This window comes from Peromyscus maniculatus, chromosome 22, assembly GCF_049852395.1.
Source record: "Peromyscus maniculatus bairdii isolate BWxNUB_F1_BW_parent chromosome 22, HU_Pman_BW_mat_3.1, whole genome shotgun sequence".
NCBI lineage: Eukaryota > Metazoa > Chordata > Mammalia > Rodentia > Cricetidae > Peromyscus > Peromyscus maniculatus.
The window spans coordinates 34,958,090-34,975,341 of record NC_134873.1 but is presented as its reverse complement, the minus strand read 5'-3'; the positions used below and the strand labels follow the sequence as shown (position 1 = coordinate 34,975,341).

Here is a 17,252-nt window from a genome sequence, read left to right as displayed (position 1 = left end):
TCAGTGTTCTCAGCCTTGAGAAGAGAAGGGAAGATGCCATTCTAGATGCAGACACAGCAGCCCCTGGAGGACAAGTCTGGTGAACACCCCTCAAGAAGGATGGCCAAGACCTGTCCAAGACCTGAGGACACTTTGGCTGTTGCAAGTGTCCACTCTACCGTTGTGTTGTGTCTCCAGCCTTCTTAAGACATGGGAGTTAAAAGTGTCTTTAATTCAGTGGTTCTCAATCTGTGTGTCGCGATGCCTTTTGGGGGTCAAATGATCCTTTCACAAGGCTTGCCTAAGACTATCTGCATATTTATATTATGATTCATAACATTAGCAAAATTACAGTTATGAAGTAGCTACAAAAATAATTTTATGGGTGGGAATCACCACAACACGAGGGACTGTGTTGAAGGGTTACAACGTTGGGAAGGTCGAGAACCACTGTGAGTTGGAAGTTTGGCTTTGCAACATTTTGACAGAGGAAAATGAAAACTTCAGGCAACTGAAATAGTACTGAAGAACAAGCAGTCAGCGACTCACATACCTGGCAGGCATGTGCTGATGGATCTGACCATCTCTATCTTAGGGTCCAAAGCACTGCACATATGTGTGGCCTTAGTGCTGTGTGCTGTATATAAATGAGTTTCTTCCCTCCCTCTGTGTGTTTTCCAGCTGGGGCTAGCTGCACTAACATTCCTCTAGCTGTCTTCCTAGCATCCTGTTCACCTTCTTCACACATGCTGGTACACAGTCCAGCTCATCCAATGGCGTGGTGTACACCCATATCCATACATTTCGATACTTTCTTTCCTTTTTGATGGGTGGAGATTAACCCTGCTCCCTCCGTAGAATGGGACAAACTTCACACAGAAAGAGGAGGAAGAGCTGGTGTCTGACCTAGATGCAGTCATGAAAAGCTCAGCTGTTTTATGTTGTTTCTCCCTGTCTCATCTCTCTGGTCAGCTCTCTTTCCGTCTTGCATAACATTTGCTTTTGTGTAAGAGAGTGGTATGCATAAGCATGCTCCCGCAGATGGAAGCTGGCTTTTGTGTAAGAGTGTTGGGTGCACAAGTGTGCTTCTGCAGGTAGAAGCCAGAGACCAGCATCACTGATCTTCCAAACTCTTCTCCTCATTGATTTTTGAGACAGGTTCTCTCCCTGAACCTAGAACTTGTTGACTTGGCTAGATTGGCTCCAGGAATCCACCTGCACTGCCTCTCTGGGGCTGGGGTTGACGGAAAATGCCATTGCACCTGACTTTTTATGTGGGAGCTGGAGATCCAGACTTCTTGATCCTGGTGCTTAAACAGCAAGAACTTTACTGTGGTGATATTGTGTTCCCCAATATTGTGCACCCTAATAAACTTTTCTGGGTGTCAGAGAACAGAACAGCCACAATATTGAACATAGAGGTTAGGCAATGGTAGCACACACACCTTTAATTCTACCATTTGGAAGGCAGAGATCCATCCATCCATTCCAAAGCCACACTGGAAACAGCCAGGCATGGTGACTCACACCTTTAATCCCAGGAAGTGAAGGCAGGAAGCCGAAAGGTATATAAGGCGTGAGAACCAGGAACTAGCGGCTTAAGCTTGAAAGCTTTTTAGCAACAGTTCAGCTGAGACCCATTTTGGATGAGGACACAGAAGCTTCCAGTCGGAGGAAACAGGATCAGCTGAGGAATTGGCGAGGTGAGGAAGCTGTGGCTTGTTCTGCTTCTCTGATCTTCCAGCATTCACCCCAATACCTGGCTCCAGGTTTGTTTTTATTAATAAGACCCTTTAGAGATTCGTGCTATACTTTACTAACTAAACCTTCTCATCTCTTGGTTTATAGGAAGCTTGCTGTCCTACGTAGAGGTTCACATTTCCATCCATGAAGCCTTCTAGCCTCCAGCCATGTAAATTTGCCTCTTAGAAACTCAAATCCAGATTTCCAGGATTGTAACAACTAACTACTTGAGCAAACTTCAGGGAAGACCTACAGCCTCAGTACCATGTCAAGCTCCTACTGTATCCCTGAAACTTAGCCACTGTGTGCTGTTTAAGCTGTTGAGTTTGGATGACTGGCTATGCACCCATTCATAATTCATTGCAGCCTTGCCCATTCACACAGACCCTCCACCCTTTGTCAGGACAGCTTTTGCTTGGTAGCCAGTGACCCCAGCCTAGACTTCACTTTCTGCCATCGTAGATTTGAATTTAAATTTGAATGAGAAGCCAATATTTTAAATTACAATGAAAACTTACTTTGGACTAAATGTTTGATTCTCCCCCCAAATGCTATTAGGAGACATTTTTGATTGTCAGGATATAGTGACTGTCATAGCCATTTAGTGGATAGAGACAAGATGCTGAGAGACATCTCACAGAGTATGTGTAGCCCCACATGATGGAGGGTCACCTCATTCACCATGTCAGTGGTACCCAGGTTGTAGAGCACCTTTTCTCTCTTACACATTATTGCTTGTTGGAGCTTAGTTACTTTCATTTTTTTCTGTGAGAGTGAAGGTATGCCATTGGCTTTAACAGAGCACTAATTGGCAAGGGAGGGTGACAGCCTTGTTTTTTCCATCCCAACCGTTACTGCTTGTCATTCATTGATTGCTCCTTTCCCATCCTGATGACAAATGTGTCCCTCCTGTATTACTCAAAACCAAATTAAACAACAAATATTGAACAAGTCTATACATGAGCCCCTGGGTTGTAACCATGAGTAAAACGCAGCACTCTAGTTTCATAAGGAAAATAGGCATCCCAATCCCCGGGTAAGCAGACTAAGCACTATTGCAGAGGCATGAGGCACCGAAGATGTTTTGTAGAGGAGATCTTGCAGGGAGGTGAGGATATTTGGTAGAAGGAGGAGAAATGAAGCATGAGTAGGATTCTAGCAGTAGAGGATGGAAGGTGATAGCATGGATGAATGAACGAAGTGCCTTTATCCAAGGCATGAGAGCAGCAGAGAAGTGATCAGACACGGTATGTGGGCTGTCGTTTAGGAAGCATACAGAAGGTCCAAGGCGGCATGGCAGGATAGACAGAGCAGCCCACAGATGTCTGAACTTCAGAATTCATCCCAGTCAGATATCACAAGACTCCGCCAGAGCCTCTATTGCAGCTCTCTGTGGTTCCACTGCTCTTTGCAGCTGGCACATTCTTTGTTTTGCATTAGCTCATTGCCCCTCTCCACTATTGAGTCAGATCTATTGGTCACCATCTTTCCCCACAGAAACAGGTGATAAGTTATGGTGTCAGACATACAGTGGGTCCCACAAAGTGGATTATCAATACACCTTGGCAACAAAGCTTGTCATGCCAAGGGGAACCCACAGAGGCACCGCACACAGTTACTACACAGCATTTACTATTTCATTCATGTGGCATGTGATCCTTATACATCACCCGACAGCCAGTATAACAGGAAGTCCGTTGCACACATCTCCTCTGCAACCCCCAAATCTGAAGCAAATATATCTACCTAAAAAAAAAGAAAGAAAGAAAGAAAGAAAGAAAGAAAGAAAGAAAGAAAGAAAGAAAGAAAGAAAGAAAGAAAGGTGGGTGAGAGGGAGGGAGGGAGGGAGGGAGGGAAGGAAGGAAAGAAGAACAACTGTAGCACATTCAGAAACAAGACCCAAGATTCACACAGAAATATTCAAGAACTGTTTTGTCTATTCCTGAGTAATATTCGTAGTCTCCCTACCCCCTCTTTCTTGTTAGAGCTCTATCTTTTATTTTGAGACAGGATCTCTCAATGGTGTGTGACTCAGCAGCAGGCTAGCCTGGCTGGCTAGAGAGCCTCAGGAATCTATCTCCACCTACCCCAGTACACAAGATTATAGAGAGAAAGAGCCCAAGAGACACCATTCCACATAAGAATTGACCAGCAGGGCAGAAGGTCTATTGCCTTCTAATCCAATCTCTCATTAAATACTATTTGCAGCTTTAAACATTTTCCAAAAGGTACAGAATTTTAAAAGATCTACCATGACCTTTATTTTGTCATTCATTTGAAACCTGATGATCAGATTTTTTTTTTTCGGGGAAAAGTGTTTGTCATATCATTGAAGATATCTTGATTAAATCTTTTTTATACAGTATATTCTTCCCCTTCCCTAACTCCTTTCAGATCCTCCTCATTTCTCTACCCACCCAACTTCATGCTCTTTCTCTCTCAAAAACAAAAATAAAACAAAATGATAAGGCAAAAATACCAAAACAGCAACTCTGTGTTCACCCCTAACCAAGAAGTTACTTTCAACTGTTACGTGTTAGCTTGCACCCGTGCAGGCCTTCTGAGTGCTGTCACAGTCTCTGTGAGTTTGTGTGTGCATCAACCCTGTTGTATCTGGACGACACTGTTTCTTTGGAGTCATCCATCCCCCCTGGCTCCTATAATATTTCTGCCCCCTCTTCTGTAGAGATCCCTGAGCCTTGAGGGGAGTTTGATAAAACATCTTATTTAGGACTAAGTACTCCAAAGTTGCTCACTCCCTGCACATTGTCCAGTTGTGAGTCTCTGTGTTAATTACTGTGCGTTGCAAGAAGAATCTTCTCTGATGAGAACTGAGTGATGCTCTGGTCTATGTGTGTAATAGTATACAACTAGGAGTCATTTTATTGCTATGTTCCTTTGGAAGAATAATAGTAGTAGGTTTTCCCATAGGCTCATGAGCTATCTAGTCTCATGCTCTTGGCCACTTTAGCAATGTCAGGTATGGGTATCTCGTGGAGTGATCCTTAAATTCAATTAAAAAGCAATTGGTTACTTCCATAATGTTTGTGCCACTATAGCACCAGGAAGGTCTTGTAGGAAGGTCTCTGTTGAAGATCTCAGGATTTTTTGCTGATCAATATTGACCATTACTTTCCCCTTTCAGTAGCATGCAGAGTACCTGTCAGTATTATAAAGCTTCTAGTTGGTTACTACCGAATTTCTCCGAGTTTGATGATGTAAATAGTGCTTCAACAATCTTGCCATCAGAGGGTAATCACTAGAATTCACACTAGTCTGTGATGTTTGGGGGTTTAATTTCAAATTTTTACAGTTAATTTTTTTTTTAGAATTTTGCACATGCATATGATGTATTTTGATCATATCCACCCTCCACTCTTCCTTCTAACTCCTCTAAGATCAACCCCCCACATCCTTAAATACAATTTTTGATTGGATGACATTTCAACCTCTCTGGAATAAGAATGCATTTTGCAAATGATGCCCTAGTGACTCTGCCTGGGAGTGTTGGTAGCTTTGCCTCCCATATCAGTTGTTCATATGCCTCTTAGGAATCACAGCATCATCTGTTCATGAAATACTGAAAATTTAAATTTAATTCTGACTTCAAATTACATTCTATTTCCAGGACACTCTTTGGCCTCACTTATGGTAGAAAAAAAAAGACAATGATAAAGAAATTGAGCTCTGTGAACTCTGGGATATAATAGCTAATGTATACAGTAGAGATACATATAGTCTGGGCACTGAACTTGTGTATAAGAAATGTAAGTACTAAACATTATTATTAAATATTTTATTCTAAAATGTTTTCATCACCTGCATCTTCTAAATTCAGTTGAATTCCATGGACATTAGACAAGAGCACACTTGGTTCATGACACATCGCTCGTCACATGGGTCAGGTAGAGTGATGACGTACCATTCAGATTGTGTCCTTATTGGGGAAGATGATGGAGATAAAATTTTATGAACATCCTGCTGGTAGGCAGTACTAGCTGATATCATGTATGCCTCTCATGTTGTGGATGATTAGGCAGAGACTCATTAAAGTGTAAACACTCCTGGGTGTCATAACTAAGAGTGGTTAAACAAGAATGAAGCCAGTGATCCCAGCTTCACAAAACAACCCCAGTCCCGTTACATCATGCTCATCGTATCCCATTGATCTAAAAAGGGATAGGATCGTGTCTTGTCTGCCACCCGTGTGAAAGGGGAGAAAACCTGAGTCCTCTCAAGAAGCAAGTGCAAACGCTTCTGTGATCAGACTCAGCGTTCTCCCAGAGCAGATATTTCCCAGGGGGCCTTCCTGGCTCATAAATGGAGTCTGAAATCAATAAGATGTTCGAAGTGTTGGCAAAGCACAGGAGGAAAGGTCTCACAGTTTTGTTTAATAACATTAAATCAAACTTGAAACTTTAAAATTTGCTTGCAGGGCTTCATCTCATCAAAGCACTTCTGTCATAAGGCTGGAATAAGACTCCCTTCTCAGCGCTAGCCTGCGCTACACACCTGATGCTCTGTGTGACCTTTTGTTCCGTGGAAACCCAGAGAGCTGCTATAACCTGGTCTTGTCCATGGATATTTTACAACATAAAAGAGCTTTCCTCCAAGTCCCACAACCATGCTTTTCTCCTGAGAATGCCAACTTTCTCTTGTAGGCTGCTGACTCATCATCTAGAGGCCCAGGTTGCCTTCTGCAACATGAGTGACTATTCCAGCTAAAGCACTATTTTTCGTCTCTGTTCTTATGAGACATTTGACATTCTAACCACTGTGAATTAGCAGCCACCATGAATGGCATTTAATTGCTCTTTCTAAAATGGGTTCTCCATGTCCTCCACTCAGGATGGCTGTTGTCCTTGTCACTGTGACATTTATGTAATGGTGGAGAACTGGTGTGGTTCACTCAAGGTCATGTAAACAGTAAGGGTTTATAAAGGAGACTTTAAATGGAGGCTGGAAGAGATGGTCCAACAGTTAAGAACACTGGTTGCACTTGTATAGGACCCATGTTGAGCTCCCAGAACACATAAATGCCCATAACTCCAGCTCAGAGGATCCAATACTGTCTTCTGGCCTCCAGGGGCACCTGCCACCATTAGGTGCACACTCACACACATGCACAGACACAAGCCTGTACATAAGTAAAAATAAATTGAATATTTTTTTAAAAGATAATTTCAGATGATATTTTCCCCAACATAGTTCTGATTTTCAAACTTTCAGAAGTTTCCTCCCACCCTCTTGGGACCACGACTAGACAACAGTTACTTTTATGACATATTCTAAAAGGCTAAGATCTGGTTGTCTAAGCTTGTCTGAGGCTCTAAGCTTGTTCTACCCCCAGCAATGCCCCCCCCCACACACAAGGTAAGAGATATAAAGACACTGTAACTAAATCAGAGATGTTGGTAACTGGAGAGCCAAGGGGGTGATGTACACATTGACATTTTCTATACAGAACTTTCACAGAAAGCCCTTGAGAGGAGCCATGCAAGTGCTATTATAGAGTAGCAAAATGCCCAGGAGATGGAGAACTCCTCTTTGTCAATAACCCTGCTATTGGCAAGAGGAATAATGTACACAGCGGGCTGTTTGTGTTTTGGGTGGGTCATCCAAGAAGGAGGGGTAAGGAAGTAATGTGTGTCTACATAACACTGTCTTCTGATCCCATACTCTACTCAATAACTCTGTGACATTCTCCGTCTGCTTCACATCTCTGAATTTCCGTTTTATATCCGAAACAATAGGATTTACTGAAACTAACTGGTAGGGTTTTCACAAAACTTCAGTGGGGCGATATATACACCGTGCTTCAGACAGTCCCTAAAGAGTGCCACTCAGGGAGACTGGCTCTCTATTCCATCTGCCACAGCCTTTATTTCCTTGCCTGTAAAAATGGAAGTTGATAAATGTACTATTTTATCAATTTCTTGTGGGGGAATAGCCTGAGACTGAAAGAGGCACTGATGGAGGGGCCCTTGGCTCAATGCAGAGTCGGGAAGAAGGGGAGAGTCATATGCTGCTTATAATGAACACGGCATCTGCTGTTCTTTCTACAGTGGAGAAGGCAAGAGATGAGACTTGATTCCAGCCATCAGCACTTGGGTTACGGTATGAAAAACAGTCATGCTAAGAAATGCTTCTCATAGTCAAGGGGGAGATGGGGAAGAGGGGGTATTGTGCTGGAATCTTCCTGGCATCCATTTTCATTATGAGCTTGTTGCAACTTAATGAAGAGGAAGGTTAGCTTCTCTCTCTCTCTCTCTCTCTCTCTCTCTCTCTCTCTCTCTCTCTCTCTCTCTCTCTCTCTCTCCATCTCATCCAGTATACAGCCTTTGGTGTGATGAGTGTGAGAGGCTAGGTAGCCTCCTAAGCCTTGGTTCTGTGTCTTGCAGGAAGTTACTCTGCATGTGCACAGTGCAGACTCAACAACCCAGTCTGGTAGCCACAGGTGGATAGGTCCTGTGCTTGTAGCCCCATACAGGAAGCAGGGCTAAGAAATATTTGAATATTTCGCTAGAGACTTCAAACTTCTACACACACTCAACTCCATGGACCCTGCTAGTCAGCACAGCATCTGGTGGAGGCAGTGCTGATCCAGGAGCAGGTTCTGGGTTTTCAGAGGAACCAGGCCAAGCCCCAGGATTCTGGGAAGGTGATTCTAGACAATTTCCACCAGACAGGAGTGGGGATCAAGAGCTTCTAATTCAAAGATTTAAAGCAACACTCTTTATATCACCACTTAGAACATTTTGCACATGTCACTCTGTGGGTTCTGTCACTTTCTAAAGTGAATTAGAATTATTTACGTGATTGGATCATTTTCTATAGCATGTGCAACCATACTTAAGACAGAATGTGTATCCATTATCTTTGTGAATAATGAAAATCAATACAGGCAGCTGGAGAAATGGTACATTGGTTAAGAATGCTTTCTGCACTTCTAGAGGACCTGAGTTCAGTTCCTAGCACCCACATCAAGTGGCTCACAACCACTTGAGTTAATATATGCTTATGGCAAGAGTTTAATGGGTAACTTCTGAGCAGATAAATAAGTAAATTAAGGTAAATATGGATACAAAATGAGTGAGTGTGGGTCTGTTTAGGACAAATCTGTCAATTGGAATTTAATTATAAGACGATGTAGGAATTTTTGAGGTTCTAGAACAAGGGTAAAATAGAGGTCAAGACTTTATTCAAGTGTTCAACCTAAGCCAGGTGGGATATGATGACCTTAAACACCTCTAGCCAGGTCACACCCATCTGCCTGCTTCGACAGGCTCCATCCAGACTAAACTCCACTGGGCCTGCCCCGAATGCCCGGAAAACAGAGGTCTCTTTTCCTCTTCCCGAGTAACTCATTCGGCCTCAAATAAGTCCAAAGGGGCAAAGGGGAGAGAGAGAGAGAGAGAGAGAGAGAGAGAGAGAGAGAGAGAGAGAGAGAGAGAGAGAGAGAGAAAGAGAGAGATGTGTGTGTGGAGCAGGAGCCATAGAGCAGAAGACATCAACCCAGAGTGGCTGGAACTCACCTGGTAATTTCAAGGCAAGATATGAGAATAGAGGCAGGCTCTGCTCTGGCTTCTGCCTAGCCTCTGCCCATCCAGGAGACTGGCATATGATTGTATCATCCTGAGATACACAGCGGTCCCAGTTCTTGATAAAGTAGGGCCTGTGATTGGGCAGGGAGAGGTCGATAATGACCCTGTTTTGCAGGTCTTTTAGCTGACTGTTTGGGGCAGAGAAATTCATCCATCCTCCTAAAACACAGGGGCCTTGGCAGGCTCATGCAGTTGGTCCCAGTGAAGGTTCTCTCCTTTCAACTTTCCCCCACCAAGCTCAATTCTGGTAGGAGAGCAACTGTTATTATTCCCAGTTCCCTCGACCCATCTAGAAGTCCACAATCCTCCCTGAATTCTCTGGGCATGGTTCCCCCAGAGGTCCTAATGTCAATCAGCACATCCATCAGAAGTTCTAGGGTATAGAATTGCTTTATTTGAGTTAAGATTCTCTTCTACAAAGTTCTCAGACCTCTGCCTGCCTCGCTTGGTGCATGGACACATCTCTTAATTTCCTCAGGCATGAAAGCAGATGGTGGCCCTGTAGAATCCTGCGTAGAAAACAAAGTAAGGTCTGGTCACCAGACAAACTTCACCTTGAAAATACGATTCCTGAAATGCTTCAACGTCTGATCTTGAGTTAGCAAAGACTACTATTTTCTGGCCTGACTTTGACTTTACGAGAAGCAGTAAAAGGTGGAGATGAATCTTTTGTCTGCCCCAGTATTGAAAGAACTTCAGAACTGCTCCATTTGTGTTTGAGGAGCTTGGACCTGACGCACCCCACCTCCCCACTACACACACTGATGCGACCGGGAGAAGCCCTGTTCAAAGGTTTCCTGAACCCCTCCATCCTCCCCAGTTTATGAGAAGTCATACAGCTGGGCAGAGGACTTGATCAAGCATGACAGCAGACTGCTGATAACATTGTTGTCAGTTTACTCAATTGTGTTATCTGAGAGATACGGTATTTAATTAGAGTCTACTCAGTTCCTGAGCAGGGAGTTCGTCCTGACAGCCAGCCCAGAACAAAGGGTTTGAGGCTTCAGTCATTTCTCCACAGGGCTTGGTAACCAGAGGCTGCTGGGACAGGGTTCATCTGGGCAGAGAAAGAAGACAGGGACTCCTCAAAAAATGCTAAGTATTGATTTGCCTTACAGAAATTGCTCATATGTTTCTTTGAGGGGCAAGGCTATATTCTAAGATTATTCCAAATCACACAAACAAAAGCAAAGACGATTGTGGTTTTGTGAACACAAGGTCTGATGAGCAAGTGTCTGTGGGAACAGTGGTTTCCAAAGAAAATTGTAGCATTAATCTTAACAGGTCTTATTAATAAAAACAAACCTGGTGCCAGGTATGGGTGAATGCTGGAATATCAGAGAAGCAGAACAAGCCACAGCTTCCTCACCTCGACAGTTCCTCAGCTGATCCTGTTTCCTCAGACTGGAAGCCTCATAGATCTCAGCTGAACTGCTGCTCAAAAGCCTAAAAGCTTAACCAGCCCAGTTCCTGTTTTTCACACCTTATATACCTTTCTGCTTTCTGCCATCACTTCCTGGGATTAAAGGCTTGTATTACCACACCTGGCTGTTTTCAGTGTGGCCTTGAACTCACAGAGATCCAGGCAGATCTCTGCCTCTGGAATGCTAGGATTAAAGGCATGTGTACTACCATTTTCTGGCCACTATATCTAGTGGCTGTTCTGTTCTCTGACCCCAGATAAGTTTATTGGGGTGCACAATATATCAACCACAGAAAATCAATTTGGAAAGGAAGCTAATTAGGGCAAAGAGAATTTTCAGTTTCTCATTTTTTTGTCCTTGCTTTTCTCTTGGAGTGAATTAAAGGAAGATAGCAGATTTGCATGTCCATGTCTCCTGTACTCAGCACACAGCAAATAGCAAGAGAGAAATTCAACAGATTTTAATTAAAAAGGAATGAAAACCCTTTCTTTTCTAAATGGGATGCTTCTCACAAACTATACTAATTTTGTAGATAATTCATTCATAATTTATAATTATAATATAATATGTAGACATGTAATTTATATATCATATAATTAATGATATATTAAAGGATATATAATTTATATAATTTATACCTATCCATATATATATATATTCTGTAAACAGTTTACTGCTAGTTAAGTCCATGGGTCTGATCTGGTGGGTATTTTTTTGTAACTGATGAAATTTGGCCACTTATGAGATAATGACATGAAAGCAAGAACTAGTCCACCCCACCCCTTTAGATCTTTATTATTGCTGAGAAAACAAAGCAATGTTAACCTGTGACAAATTTGAGACAGGGGCAGTGAAGAAGTCAAGTTGATACTGGACAGGAAGCTTCCTCTCTTTTGGCTAGTAACAATGGCTTTGGTCAGCTCTGTACAGGCTGCTGAAGGCAATACATCATCAACAATCCTGTCCAGCAGTGACCCCTGTGAACTGTAATCATGACCAGATAGAACCATGGGTGTAATAGTGGCATGAGTGGCATGGGGGTAACCAACTGCTTTCTGCTAGGTTTAAATTCTCACAGTGTGAAAAACATACTTGTTGCAGTAAATCTGGCCAAGAGCCCGTGATTCGAGTGCCCACGGGCTTTAGGGGTAATTATTATTACTTTGCTGAATGAACATAGCATCAAACTATCCTCTGGATATGTGTCTCTGGACTCATAGATTAGCACAGCTCTCAAACCTCCGCGGAGAAGTTTCTTTGTGAAGTGGACGGCAGTTAATGCAGATTCTCACAACTGATCAAAATGTAGACAACAAGTGACTACAGAATACTCAGCCACAAATGGCAAGTCTATCTTACCCACCTCCCCCCCCACACACACACACTCCCCAGTCTCGGGGACCATTGTGGAAGAGAGTAGAAAGATTTGTAAGAGCTGGAGGCTGGGGAACTACACAAGCAAAGCTGTATCTTCTAGACATGACAGGTCCATGACATTCATGAACTCACACCAGGTGTGGCTCTCTGCACAAGACCCACATAAGATCAAGCCAGTCAACAGTCTGTCATAAAGTGGGAAGGGGTTCATGGACCCCACCTCTTATTACCTATGGGAAGTTGGTGGTTTCTGGAGGAGGAGGACTCGGTTTTCTTTAAGGGTGTGGCTCCTGGCGAGTCAGTCACATCCCAGTGGATGGCCCTCAGCCCACCAGCATGTGGAGAGCATGAACTGGAATAGACGAGTTATTAAATAAAATAAAAGAAGACACAAAGTTGGGGTAGATCTGGAAGTAGCTGATGGGTGGGAAGTTAGGAATGAATGTGGTCAAAATATAGTGCATAAAATTATCAAACAATTAATCAAAAGATATTTTTGAAGGTGGCTTTTTCTGTGAAGCCACCACTGACTCTGCATGACCTTCACTTCCGCTCCTGGCCTGTCATCCACCAGAGACAAACCATCAGGTCCCCTTTCTTAGTCTGGCACTGTGCCATCCAGCTATGATCTGTGAGTGGGTTGAGTTTCTGCAGGTGAGATCATCTTCAGTTGCAGATAATGGGCTAGACCCTAGTAAGAGTGCTGTATTCATGAGGAACAGGAAGCTAGGAGCTGAAGATAAACTTGGCCTTGATGTGCATGGTGCTTCCAAGTTACGGGTCTTCCCTCTTATTGAAGAGTGATTGCCTCTCATCTCTACCCAACTGGTTAAATAGGTATATGAAACAAAACAAGAAAGATTATTTCTATGCACAGCCCTGGTATCCAGTGGTGGGTGTTCAGTGCCCCATCTGCAGGGCTGGGGTCAGACTTTCCAACAGTGTCAGATTTTCTGTATACATCTTCTTTCCCTCAGGGATTTCTGCTGCTACTTTGCAGTGCCTTCTCCAGACAGTGATCGGACTAGCCACTCTGTGAGGATCATGAGGGCAGCTGGTAGATGACTGGAGGAATCATTCGATGGTGTCAACCCCCATGAGGTCCAGTCTGTGATTGAACCTACTGCATGGGAGGGTTGCCAGGGGGCTTCTAAAACAATCATTTTATCTTAGGTGAACAGACCAAAGAAATAGTTCTTTCTCTCCACACACCACTTAGGCTTTTTGAAAATAGAATTTGCTGAGAAAAGCCTGGTATTTACTGAGTGGATACTAAATACTGTGCAATCAATCAATTAAGAGTTTTGTTGAGATATAGGACTCATCCTAGCCAGAGTCAAGTTTCTATGAGGATTCCCATAATCTCCTGCTAGAACTCAGCCATGTCCTCCAAAATTTCCATGTTGAAGCCTAAAGTGACCATCAGGAGTCACATCCTGTAAGCTAGGAAGTCCTTGTTGAATGAAGTCATCTGGCATTGGGGCCATAATCCAACAAAATTGGTGTCCTTGTTGGAAAAGGAAAGAAAAGTATGGATGCGAGCACTCATAGAAAAACCCAGGAGAGACAACATAAGTCAAGGAGAGGCAAGAGGGACCCTGCTAGCCCTGTGACCTTGGCATTCCAGCCTCTGGGGTTGTGGAATAAGGTGTCTTCTCTGTGATACTGTCCTTGGTGTGTATCAGCTCAGATAGCATCTGAGGGGAGAGTGGTGCCACCTACTATTGGGGAACGGTCACATGTAGGGACATTAGTCAAGTTTGTGGGAAGAAACTTGAGTGGGTATCATTTAGATGATGTCGGTGAGGCCCCAGTGCTGGCAAGGCCTGATGGTCATGGCTAAGCCATTAAGCCACTCCCTGCTTGCAGGATTACCTTCTCCTTAAGGGGGAAAAATGCAACTTTAAGACTTGGTGTTTGGAAACATTTATGCCTGTGGGGAAGAAGCAGAATACACTGTGCACCTCAGTTAGATACTTTTAATATTTTACCACCTTGCAGTGTCCTCTCCTTTTTCGAATATGTAAGTGTGTATCATGTATACAAATATGTATAGAAACACACATACATATTCTGATATTTTTTTTTTTTTTTAGAGGTCTGAGTGATTTTGCTTTTATTTCCTTCATGTTAAGCCAATCATGAAATTTCACAGTGATTTCTGGGGTGGGGCAGAAGGAAAGCATATTCAGGATGACGGAGGCCCTGGCCTGGTTGCCCGAGAAGGTGCAAGCAGGGAGGCCTCACTGGGGAAGCTGGAGGAGCACGGACTGCCCGGCCGGCAGGTAGGTGATGTTCCGAGAGCGGGAGAGCTGGTAGGCAATGTCCTCAGCAGCCTCCAGCTTGTGCAGCTCGATCAGGCCGTCACCTGCGGTGGCCAGGGAGTTGGCGATCAGCTCGGCTGCCTTGGAGTCACCCTCAGCAGAGATGATGGCTGCCTTCTTCTGCTGCTCAGCCTTTTCCACCACAAATCTGGCCCTCTCCGCTTCCTGCTGAGCCACCTGTTTGGCTTCCACTGCCTCTGTGAACTCCTTCCCGAAGGTCAGATGTGTCAGGGACACGTCATCCAGGATGAGCCCAAACGTTGCTGCTCTCTCTGTAAGGTCATCGCTCACCTGCCTCGAGACCAGCTCTCGCTGAGTGATCAACTCTCCAGCATCAAAGCGAGCCACTACTGACTTGAGGATCTCTGTGGTGATGGATGGCAGCACCCGCTCATCATAGTCCTCACCGATGCTGGTGTAGATACGAGGAAGCTGGCTGGCCACTGGCCGGAAGAGGATGCGTAGTGTGATGTTGACATTCTGCAAATCTTTGCTGCCAGTGATGACTGGTACATTCCGGGGTCGCGAGCGGCAGTCAAAGACAATGGGTTTCTGTACCCAAGGGATGAGAAAGTGAGTCCCTTCCCCCACCACAATGTCCTGCACTCCACGGAATCGGTCAAAGATGACAGCTCTGTGCCCAGCATCCACGTTATATAAGGCAGAGCTCACCACGCCTCCTGCGACGGCTAGCGTTAGGCCGAACTTTCCGATGAACTCAAACACTTTGGCAGCCATGATTCCTTCTGTCACACCCACTCACACCTGCTTCCACTCTGACCTCCACATGAATTCCCCAGCCATATTCTGATATTTTTGAACCACGTGGAAATAGATGATACCCATCTTAATGCTTCTCTTTTGTTTTACATTATGCTTTACATAATCCCTTCCCAGTTGCAAACTTCAGACAGTAGTTATAGAATATGTTTATCTGAACTGTTATTTTTATTACAATTCTAGCAACTGAACTAGTGTTTTCTTTTTGGCCCTTTCACTCTCTGGATGTCACATTGCATGGGTATTTTGTTTCTTTAATCTTTTTCAGTTCAGAAGATTTTCATGACCTTTCATGACTTTTATGACACTGAATTTGGGGGGTGGGTATTGTTAGCGAAATCCACAAGAGTCTGTTTGTAGTGGGTAGCCATTCCAGCTTTGACCTGGAAATACCACCCCCTTTGAGGCTTCGGTAACTGTCACACCTACAAGGCAGAGCTGAGAGAGGACCCCTGAAGACCTGAGATCTGGATGGGGGAGCTCTCTTGGTTCCTGGGCCCTGGACGCTGGAGGTAGATGGAGCAGAGTTCTCCAGAGAACAGTGCTGAACTGCACTACATCTTTCCCAGATCCTGTAACCTATCCCTTCACTTGTAAGTTACCCCACAAAATAAACCTCCCTTTTAACTACATGGAGTTGCCTAAATAATTTCACCATTATCTGGCACCCAACATGGGGCACAAGCCCATGACCCTAGGATCAAGAGTCCGATGCTCTACCAACTGAGGTAGCCGGGCTGCCAGGAGAGGGCACTGGTCTTCACCACCCAAGAGAAAGCACGGCCCCCCTTTCTCTTCCCTTTTAAGAGGTTTTGTAGGCAGACAAGAATCACTGCCTCTATTGGGCCAGGTCACCCAAGGTCATTGGCGGAGCAAATACTCACTACAAGGTATATGACACTATTTAAATTCGAGTCTGGAGTTAGCATCTTGGGGCTTGCCTGGTGTTGCTTCTTTAGGATACATGGTTTGTCCATTCTGACTACAGCGTGGCAGAGGTGACCATGTGCTTATGTCGAGAATTTGTGTCTAGAGCAATGTGATCAATACCCTGATCAGTGTCAAGACAGCTTCGATGCCCCCAGTTGAACATCTATACCTTTTTTGTCCCAACTGACAAAACAATCTGCAAGGAGACTCCGTGCGTGCGTGCGCAATCAGTTTTCTCCTTCTACCATGTGGATTCCAGGCACTGAACTTGCATTTCAGGCTTGGCAGCAAGCACCTTTACCTACTGACTTATTTCAACAGCTCTGGGAGACACTTCAAGAACACACAAAAATATTCTGTCTGTATTAAAATCAATGTTATCAGTTGAAAATCAATTAATGATTAACCCCAGAGATGGCATTCACTCTGGTGATTGAAAAGTGGAATGCCTTCTAAGTTAACAATCTTTGCACCCAGCCTGACTTAGCACTGAAAGGTTGACTTCAAGCCAGAGTCTCTACTAGTGCTGTAGATATATCTTCTAATGGTTTGGATTCATGCATTTATGATTATTAGTGAGTAATTATTTTGATCCAAACGTTCCTTCAGAAATGATTTTGAGGGTTGGTAGGATGGCTCAGGGAGGTAAAGGTGCTTGCTGTGAAGGTGGACAACCTGTGTTTGATCCCAGAAACCCACATGGTGGAAAAAACAGAATTGACTCCTGCAAATGCTCATCCTCTGACTTCCACACTCCTACTATCACACACTTGCATGCTTGCACATGAGCACACACACCCACACACAAGTAAATGATATATACAAAAAAAAAAAAAAGAAATGATTTTGCCTTTTTTTTAAGCAGAAGTATTTTCCTATGCCTTATCCTGGCATTGACCAAAAATGGACATCTTTTGAAAACCTGTTGCCCTTACTTTCTCTGGAATTTAATGACCAAAATGGCCACCAACACAACAATGTTGCTTTAGATTTATGTCCTTGCTTGACATATTTGTTTTATTTAGTGTTTGGATAAATATCAACCTTCTCTATTTGTGTCATTGTGGTTTGGATGTGAGATGTTCCCTACA

At 43.9% G+C, this 17,252-nt stretch overlaps 1 pseudogene; it reads right to left on the bottom strand.

The window, feature by feature from the left end:
- Positions 1-14,294: 14,294 nt before the first annotated feature.
- On the bottom strand, positions 14,295-15,247 carry LOC143270320 (prohibitin 1 pseudogene; annotated as a pseudogene).
- Positions 15,248-17,252: the final 2,005 nt, after the last annotated feature.